Below are 10,834 nucleotides of genomic sequence, written 5' to 3' on the forward strand. Positions count from 1 at the left end.
TAATCATCCAAGCCACTATATCTGTAGCAGGGAAATGTTTTTAGCCTGAAAGTCACATTCCTCTGTGGGCACTTATTCCAGAAATGAGCAGGGCTGGATGCAAAAGCATGCAAAACAATGATGTGAATCTTACCTTTGTTCAGCAGTTACATTCCAATCATGCAAAAAGTCAGATTTCTACAAGAACTGAAACATCTCCCCAATGCTCTTCCAGATAAGCCAGTGGACATCACATTTCATGGACAGCTGCTTATGGGAAGACCACAAACAGAACATGAGGGCAACAGCATTCCTCTGCTAGTGGTTTCCGGCAACTGGGGAGTATTGTATAACAATAATGGCTAATAGCCATTGAGAGCCATGGCCTTCAATAATTCATCTACAGATTATTAGAGCTTTCACATTATTGCAACAGAACAATACAGTCCTTTCTTTCCACTCCCCTTTCCCAGCTTCCCCCTCTCCCTTTGACAGCATGTTCACCTCTCATATCCAGTTGTTTAGCATGCTATACAGTGTTCAGGTTTGGAGGCTCAGATAAGAGTTAGGACAAATGAGTGTCGGTGTTCTGCTGGAATCCCAGATTGATATTCATTAAACTGGGGGAGTTTCCATTGCTGCATTGAGCCTCTCACTGCTTCTGCGGCAATTACTTGGTGAAGAGTTGCAAAGGAGCACTCCAAATCTCTTGGAAACTTGAATTATGATGTAGGTTATAGAGTAGAATTTTCTCATGGGCTGCTAGTGGCAAAAGGTCTGCTTTCGAGTTTTCTGTGCTTGGGGTAGTCCAGGCTTTCCAGTGTTGAAGGATTATTCATTTTCTGCCAGTGTAGCTAAGTGAAACCATACTTCCTGTCCTTTTGGTAACCTCCTATGTACTGATTATTGTGTTGGAAATTTGTCCAGAACAGGGATTTGTCCAGAACCAGGTTCATCAAAGCCTGTACAGTCATACCTCATGTTGCGTCCGCTTCAGAGCCAGTGTGGTGTAGTAGTTAAGAGCGGTAGACTAGTAATCTGGTGAACCGGGTTCGCGTCTCCGCTCCTCCACGTGCAGCTGCTGGGTAACCTTGGGCTAGTCACACTTCTTTGAAGTCTCTCAGCCCCACTCACCTCACAGAGTCTTTGTTGTGGAGGAGAGAGGGAGAGGAGAATGTTAGCCACTTTGAGACTCCTTCGGGTAGTGATAAAGCAGGATATCAAACCCAAACTCTTCTCTTCTTCTTCTTCTTTTCAGGTTGCATCCCGCGGTAACCCAGAAGTACCGGAACAGTTACTTCCGGGGGTTTTCGTTCACGCAAGCGCAGAAGCACTAAATCATGCAGACACAGCGCTTCTGGATGTGAACACTTCAAGTTGTGGACGTGCCTCCGGGACGGATTACGTCCGCAACTCGAGGTTCCACTGTACTTCCTTCCAGAACAGTTGGAATACTGGTAGCTAGGCCTCTTTGTGGCTGTTGGCATCTCCGGGAGTCATTTGCAGGTGCAATGCCCCTGTAGTTAAGGCATGTTGCTGTCCAGTAGGCTCAGAGGAGTGTTTTCTGTTGAATTAATCTCAGTCTAGTTTTTAAAGGGTTCCTAGCTTTTAAAGCCATCCAAGATGGCGGTCATCACCACATCTTAAGGTACCAAATCCCACTGATTAACTATGTGTTGTGTGGAATTTTGATGCCAATAATTATTCAGAAACTATGTCCTCTGCATTACAAAAGATCAGTATGGGTGGACAAGCAGTCTTCCAGCTGCTCTTCTCACTGCGGAACTACCAAGAAGCTATCAAGGAACACCTCATTTGAAAGACACTAGTAACTCATATTTGACAGGCTCTGATCAATGGCATGCACTGGCATCCAGCATCATATTTGTTTTTTGTTTTTTTAAAGATATTTATTAAGATTTTAAACAATAAAAGATACCTTCACACAGAAATTAATACAAAAGAATACATTAAGATACATTAAAGAAGGAAAAAGAGAAAACCTAAAATATATAAGAAGAGAAAAAAAGAAAATAAAAAAGAAAATAAAAAAGACATAAAGATCAAATTTTTTACTTATTATTTTCATAACCCTTCTTCCTGACTTCCTCACATCTCCCTTTTTTGTGTTCCTTTTTACACAACCATATTCAGCAAATATCTTACCCTCTTTCAAATCTTGGTCTATATTGTAAATTTCGACCCAATGTGTCTCCAATTCTTCCTTTTATATCCTTTTGTTTACATTTGACACAATGTAGTCTAATTTTATATCACCCTTATCTTTTGAAACTTTTGTTACCTACTCCTTCTACCTATGTCACTAGTGCCACATTATCTTCATATCTTGCATCTTTTTTAACATTCCAACATTTTAACACTCAGATATTTTACAATGTTTTTGCAAATAGTCTTTAAACTTCTTCCAGTCCTCTTCAACAGACTCTTCTCCCAGGTCTCGAATTCTGCCAGTCATTTCTGCCAATTCCATGTAGCTTATCACTTGCATCTGCCATTCTTCCAGGGTGGGTAAGTCTTGTGTCTTCCAGTGCTTTGCGATAAGTATTCTTGCTGCTGTTGTCGCATACATAAAGAAAGTTCTGTCCTTCTTTGGCACCATTTGGCCGACAATGCCCAAGAGGAAGGCCTCTGGTTTCTTAAGGAAGGTATATTTAAATACCTTTTTTAGTTCATTATAGATCATTTCCCAGAAGGCCCTAACCTTTGGGCACGTCCACCAAAGGTGAAAGAATGTTCCCTCAGTTTCCTTACATTTCCAACATTTATTATCAGGCAAATGATATACTTTTGCGAGCTTGACTGGGGTCATGTACCACCTATATATCATTTTCATAATATTTTCTTTTAAGGCATTACATGCCGTAAACTTCACGCCGGTGGTCCATAACCGTTCCCAGTCAGCAAACATGATATTATAACCAATGTCTTGCGCCCCATCCAGCATCATATTTGATGGCTGACAAGTAATGGTTATTATACGTGCATGGAGGCACACACACACCCACACACCCCACACCTACCCCCACCTCAAGCTCCCCATGGACTGATAGCTATCTCATTTAAATGCAAAGGTAGGGATTCAATGTTGCACTAATTTAAAGTAACTTAGCAGTGTACTAGTTGCACTGGTGGAATGGCTTGCACAGGAGAAGGCACAGGAAGCCACTATGGTTCTTGTTGCCGGTTGCAGAACAGATTACAGTCCCAATACTTCCAGTTGCACAAGCTTCCCCTGGGGCAGATGTTGCACCGCATTTCATATTACATAACCTTTATTTTCATCCTTATGCAAGTCCAACAGCCCTTGCACTGCTGTGAGGGTAGATTCTCAGGTGTCTTCTAGTCATAAGCTCCCATCAGCTGGCCATTCTGGGCTATTAACCAGCAATCTACCTGAATGGATTGGCTCATAGCCATAACAGGTTTTTGTCTTGCAGCATCTGATAAATGACATGCAATTATACTTTGGCAACTGACCGTTTGTGAGATTTCATTTTTGAAGTCTGATGATCAACCGATACCAACAAGGCTAAGGCCACAATCCTATACGTAATTTTCTGGCATTGAATTTAATGGTGATCATTGGGTAGAAGAAGAAGAAGAAGAAGAGTTTGGATTTGATATCCCGCCTTTCACTCTCTTTAAGGAGTCTCAAAGCGGCTAAAATTCTCCTTTCTCTTCCTCCCCCACAACAAACACTCTGTGAGGTGAGTGGGGCTGAGAGACTTCAGAGAAGTGTGACTGGCCCAAGGTCACCCAGCAGCTGCATGTGGAGGAGCAGAGACGCGAACCCAGTTCCCCAGATTATGAGACTACCGCTCTTAACCACTACACCACACTGGCTCTCTAGGCATGTAGAGTTGGCATACACACTGAAGAGTTCAAATTAGGAATTTTGAGAAGGGGGGGTTAATACATACCTAACATTTTAACATGAATTTTGCCTCAGCACCCCTCATTCATTCAAAAATCTGAATGGTGTAACTAGTAAATCTGGAAATCTTAAAATGTCAGCTAATGTACATTTCAGCTTTACATGTCATTTCCATTTCCCTATGTTGGCTATATTTACCTGGACTGTTAAGTAAGCTTTTAGCAAACACCAGCGCCCATGTGCACGCGTTTTGCGAGGGCAATGAGTTGCACATTACCATATAAATGTGTTGTTCTCAGAAACTCATTAAGTTGCAAATCTCATCATTACTCAACTTCCAATAAGTGGCATATGATTTGTAACATTTTAAACATTCTAATATGGGACGGGAATTATAACAATCAAATCTGTTTGCTCCCCGCTCCTCCCCAGCCGCCCTTTTTTGTCATTGTGATCCTTGTAGAGAAATTATGGAAAGAACAGAAAATGTAATTTTAATTAATAAGAAAACACTGGTTCATAATTTGTAGCTATTCACAGTGTATATTTTGCATTTTGCAGGTCTCTGCTGCAAACAGGACTTGAAAGCTCCAGCAAGAGGAATCAAGGATCCGTTGATCAACCTCGTACTGTTCTGCCACACTTGTTACCCATGCAGGAAAGTTGTTCCTCTTGCCAACAGCTTCTGTCCTAGAAAAAAAAATATTAATATTCATTATAACTGCCATAGCTGTCTAGCAAAATTAATCAGTACATCATAATTAGCTAGGGCTTTGCACATTTTTAGCACACGTCTTAATCATTCTTAGAAAGTGATCTAAAGAATTTAGAAAATGGGAAAGGGGACTAGCTAAGCTCTTTTTATAGCAAGGGGGTTATCTAGTGGAACAAACAGACTGTCCAGGTTCCTATATTTAAGAGTCTCTTCCCAAACTTCTTTCACAATCTGCAGCAAACAAGGAGTCAGCTAGGACTATGAAATATGGAATGGGCTTGGTGTGAATTTTAGGGACTGTGAGGCACCAGGCAGTATAATGAGTAACGATGGCATCTCTCTCTTAGGCCTTAGAATTAGTCCATCTCTACAGCAGGTGGTCTGTGGACAAAGAGATAAATGAGCAAATGAGACACAAACTGTGGGATTAAAAAGGGGTGATATCTGACTAAGTCATACTTAGAGTAGATCCGTAGAAGTGATGGAGCACATGGTTAAACGGATGGTAATTATTCACACAGTGCATAATTAAGCTGTGGCTTTTACAAGATCTCATGATGGCCACCATCTTGGGTGACTTAAAAAAGAGGATTAGGCAATTCCATGAAGGATAATGCTAGCAGTGGCTCCTAGCCATGATGCCTATGTTGTCTCTTCACTATTGGAGGCCTGTCTGAATACCAGTGGAGAGAGTGATGTTGGACTCACATTCTGCTTTGGGCCTACCTACTAGCCACAGTGAGAACAGGAGGCTGGACCAGATTGTCATTTGGCATGATCCAACACAGCTGTTCTTATAGAATCAGTGGACTTCACTTGGTCTATTAATTTCATTGGGTCTCTTCAGAATATGACTTAACTTTGGACATTGACCCATAATAATAATATTCTACTCTTCTAGAAGTACCTGGAAGAGAACACAACAGAAATCACAAAACCATATAATGTTGTTTTTGTTGTTTTGTTTTATTACCCACCCTTTGCCATAAGGTCCCTGGGCAAGTCACAACAATTTAGAAATACAATACTAAAAGCAAATTAAAGCAAATTAATAAACAGAAAGAACAAATAAGCAATTTTCTATAACTAAAGCACAACCAGCACTTTGAAACAATGATGCTTCAATGAAATGGCTCAGCAATTTTCACAGGGGGCACACCTAAGTTATCTTGTTCCTTAAAGGAGAGCACAACCTCACTCCATACTAGTGTTCAGTTCATTTGAAGAATAGCTCTGGATTAAATTTCTCTTGGCTTAAAGTTAGTTAATTCCCCATTCACTATTAAACTGACTCCAGACACCAGTCTATCACTTCCACAGTCCATCTGGGATCAAGTAAGGGGAATGAGAGGCAGAGCTGTTCATCATCTGCACACTGGTGGCATGTAAGCCCAAACCTCTGTCTGACCTCATCCATCAGTTTCCTGCAGGTATTAAAAAGCGCAGAATTCATATAAGGGATTGTGATATCTAGAGATACTCCATCTAGTTCTGAAGCAGAGACCATGTTTATTTATTCACAGAGATATTTATAAACCTCCAACTCATTAAAAACATCAATTTAATAAAAACATTAGAGCATCATAAAACTATTAAATCACAAAATTATGAAATATTTTTTAAAAAACAAAAACCAAACATAGAACAAATGACCAACACTGAATTACATTAATTCTCTAAAAATGCTTGGTGAAATGAATATGTTTTCACCAAGCAATGAAATAGCAAGACTGTAGGTACCTTTCTTGTTTCCATAGGAATAGTGTTCCAAATAACTGGTGCTACTACATCAAAAGCCTTGGTTCATGTAGAAACTGAATGAATATCAGGTTACTGTGGGGCGGTCACACTTTCCATATCATCATCATCATCATCATCCAATACCTCATGGTGAATTGAGGGAGGCCTTGTTTGTGATATCACCACCCTGAACCAATCAACTCTGGATGAATGGGTGAGTCAGGCATGCTGCAAAAGGATATCTGTCCCGTTCTTGTGGGTCCATTACCCCTGAGAGGCTGATTTGAGGAACCACCCTTCATTCACCAATATTCTTTACAATTCTTTATTCATCTGCTTTAGTGCTGCATCTTCCTGATTTGAATAGAGCAGAACAGGATAGAGAAGGAGAGAAACCCTACTCCAAGGTTAATGTGGTTTGGGGGAAGAAATTTCTACTCAGCCCCTGGATTAGGCCTATACTGAAAACAAAGGAAAGTGGGTAGGTGCTGAGTTGCCTGAAAGTGGAGGTTAAAGGTGGATCTTCTGGCTTGTATGTTCCCTCTCATGGGTTGCTGTGGCATGAGGATGAGAGGCCAGACCTAACCATGGGTAGCATGAGTTCCTGGAGTGGAGCCTCAGCTGACCATCTCAACAGATGAAGAGGTCCATACTTGAGTAAGCAGTCCCTTGGATATCCTGGTCCCCAACTATACCCAGGAAAGTTATGGAGAACCTGTGGCCCTCCAGATGCTGTTGACTCCCAACTACTATCCATCCATGAACTTCGGCTATGTTGGCCAGAGTTGATAGGAGTTGGAATCAAACAATATCTACAGGATCAAGTTTCCCCACACTAGTTTAGAGCCTTATAAGTCAATGCTAGAACTGTGAATTGCACCCAGAAACAAACTGGAAACCATGGGAGATCTTCAAACACATATGTTCAGGGCAACAAGTCCCGGTTAACAATATGGCCAGCTGTGGCTTCCAAGTGCTTTTCAAGGTATGAATGGAAGTTGAGCAGCAGCAGTATTATGTGAATTGTTCCGCAATAATGTGACTACTGTTTGGTTAACAATAAGCAGGTTGCTCTGATCTGAAATTCCTTTGCGTCCTTTGATGTTTAGTAGGGCAATTTAATGTTAATTTTAGCTAATTTTAGCAGGGCAACAAGAAGCTGCTGGCACATGTCTCCAGCATCTATGGATCTGTTATGACAACTGAATCATTTAGTTAATTTAACAATTTGAATTCATGCAACTTATTATTGCATTAAAATCATTGTAATTTACTCTCCAATAGGGCTCGACGTGGATCTCTCTCATCTAGCTATTTTTCAATAATTTTAGTTGACTGTTTGAGGCTGCTTCTGTACAGAGAAAACAAACATTTGTGTGTGTGTTTTTTACAAAAATACACCACACCATCCCATTTAATTGAGCAACTGCAGTGCACTAACACTAGACAAGCTGAGGAGTCAGAAAGGAAAATGTATGCTAATGAATCCTAATCCATAATAATGAGGTGGTGTTTGCTGCCTCATTAGTATTCATTCTCCCAGGATCCCTTGCATTCTATTTACCTCCTCTTTAGGCTTTCCTTAACTTAAAATGCAAGACTGTTCACTTTTGCAAACATGCACAGTGCACTATTTTCTACTTTATAAATAACATGCATCCCCTCAGAATGTGACAACTTCTTATTTGGTCACTTCATTCACGACAGCTGTCACCAAAGGCTAGTCTGTGTTCTTTTCTGGATGCTTTCTTTTGTGTTTAGAAATCCTTTTCAGGTAATTGCACACACTACATTCAATTAATGCAGGAAGCATTCAAGGGGGGTAGAGAGCTTACGGACTCAAACTGTTGTTTGAAATTGTTTAGCTTGGATGTGTTCCTGCCCAAATTTCCCCTCCACTTTCAGCCCTCATGAACGTGAGGTGCAGATCTCTTTTGTCCAGGGTAGAAAAGCAGGGCGTCAAGTGAAGCATAAGTCTATGAATGGTTATTAGTAATGAGGACTATATTATTGCCAATGTCAGAGGTGATGTGAATACCAGCTGTTGGAGATTATGAGTGAGAGATAGCTGTTGCAGAGCTTCCAGGTTTCCCTATTTTCCAGGGACAGTCCTGGATTTACAGAAGCCGTCCCAGTTTCTGATTTGATCCCAGAATGTCCCACTTTTCCTTAGTATATCCATATTTTCATTGGGGAAATGTTGGAGGGTATGGAGTTATGCAACCCCTGAGCCAAGGAGATAAGTAACTATACAACCTTTAGAAGATGTCTTAAGGCAGCTCTGTATAGGGTAGTTTTTAATGTTTTATTATGTTTTTATATACGTTGGAAGCTGTCCAGAGTGGCTGGGGCAACCCAGTTAGATGGGCGGCTTATAAATAATAGAATGATTACTGATATTTTTAATGGAAAAGGATATCCCTATTTTCATCAGAGAAATGTTGGAGGGTATGCTATTATGTTCCTACCGTGCTTCCCATATGCATCTGGTTGGACATGGTGAAAATAGGATGTCAAACTAGATAGGCCTTTCGTCCAGTCCAGCAGGGGTTTCTTATATAAAGATCCCTCTGATACCTTACATCTCCAACACAGATTCGATGTTAGTTTATAAATTTTAGCCAGTTTTACAGGGGTTAAGTACCCCCTGTAAAACATCTTCATAGTGTTTTCTTTGATAGTAATGCATGCGGTGAAATTAGTATCTGATTTCCAATGTCTTGCGCGTCGAGATCCCCAAGACACCCCCCCCAAAGAAAAACACAATTGACACTTAATTTTTGTTTAAGGTTTTTGGCATAATTTTGGCCACAACTTCATTCAAATTACAGCAATGTGAGTGGTTGCTTAGGCATTGGTAGCACTAACTGACCCCGCACGGGACAGCTCTGACATTCGCACCCCCCGCAAAGTCACTGGGAACCATGCCTCACCTCTCCCCAGAATGCTCCCAGGGGCTTGCGTGGCCTTAGCCCCTTGCCAGGGGGTTTAGGACAAAAGCATGGGGAGCCCCTGGGTTCCTTTAACGGAAAACCCTTGAAGCAGCAGCAGCATTTTGGAGGGGCAGGCACAGCCGAATCCATACCCCTCCACCAACCAATTCCAAGACCAATGCCTAACCGCAAACCTTACAAGTTGTGACGAATTGCTACGCAGTAGGCAAAACCCAAATGGCACACACTAATCAGCCAAATGGACAAAATTCCTACCAGGCCCCTGCCCCAAAGCAGACGACCCCATGACAGGCATAGCAAGGTCAAGCAAACAGCCTAACATTAGGGAAGGGAGGGCAGGTGATCCAAAGAAAGCAGCGAAAAGAGGAAGTTCCTCGCTGCGGGCATTGTATTTAACAAATAGGGCTGTCAATCAACAAATCGCAACATCTATATTTCCCCAGTAACAGCCCGCCCCTGCTTAAAGGATGGCCAAACCATTTGCCTAGCAACAGTGAGGTGTCTTGTCAGCCCCACCCGCAACCTGTGCTCTCCATGAGGGAGAACACACTTTTCCCAATGATCTAATGAAATCACATATCCAAAATCCTCTCCCCACTTGATCATTACTTCTTTAATTTGTTCATCTTTGAGTTCCCATTCAAGTAATAAATTATACATTTTTGATAGATTTTTGGGGGGGGATTGTTCAAAGGTTCCATCTGCATGTTTTTGTTTTATTTTTTGTCCTTCCTCCTTGCCTTGCCTCGCCATCACCCTGGATGCTTCAAGTACTTGGGTCATGTAAAATATAGTAATTTCTGATGTGGCTATTGTGGCAAAGTGATTCCCCCCCCCTGGGGGGGGAGGCACCAATACAGCTCCTTGCCTAGGACATAAGGGACCCTAGGTACACCTCTGATTGCAGATGGGTCATATAATATATGCATTTTAATGCATACTTTGCCCCAGTATCTGCATTTTGTACACATTACTGGGCTTGCAAAATTTGGACAACTGCATGTTTCAAAAGATGGCCATGCTTCAGTTTGCATTCCCAGCCACTCAGAAATTGTGAATTAGGTTGACTTGACTTTAGATGTGAATTATATTGAATTTCTTCCCCATCCCCAGGAGTGGAGGGGATATTTGCTATCCCCACATCACCAGAAGCTAATAGCCACCAGCTATTAAAGACCAGGTCATGGACGCAATTTCTTTAGCTAGTTATTATGCCATTTTCTGAGATGGCTCTCTCTTCTTTTTGAGATGACGAAACAGAATTCCTGTTGCCGTTATATTCCAACTGGCTGGAATGTATGGGTTTTAAAATACAGACCCAACTCTTTCAGATACCATTGAAAATTGCAGGTGTTTTATTTGACGGTTTCAGCAAATGGATGAGCAGTATACTTTTCTGCATAAGAAAACAATATCTAGATATAGAAACAGTGGGAACAAATCCATTCATGTTCCTACCAGTTCAGAGCAAAAGCTTGGGAATAGTAGAACTGTAGCAGATTTATTTTCCTGTCACTGGCTTTGACCCCAGTATTTGAATGCTCTGGAGTT

The 10,834-nt window shown here is 41.4% G+C and overlaps 1 long non-coding RNA gene across 1 annotated transcript; it reads right to left on the minus strand.

Moving 5' to 3' along the window:
* Nucleotides 1-4,397: 4,397 nt before the first annotated feature.
* LOC309532388 lies at nt 4,398-6,412 on the minus strand. Its single transcript, XR_014219839.1, has 2 exons — nt 6,330-6,412; nt 4,398-4,564 (listed from the first exon to the last, which is right to left on the minus strand). It is a non-coding gene; the product is annotated as an uncharacterized lncRNA (long non-coding RNA).
* Nucleotides 6,413-10,834: the final 4,422 nt, after the last annotated feature.

This window comes from Podarcis vaucheri (assembly GCF_965113315.1).
Source record: "Podarcis vaucheri genome assembly, chromosome: 5".
In the NCBI taxonomy this organism is placed as follows: domain Eukaryota; kingdom Metazoa; phylum Chordata; class Lepidosauria; order Squamata; family Lacertidae; genus Podarcis; species Podarcis vaucheri.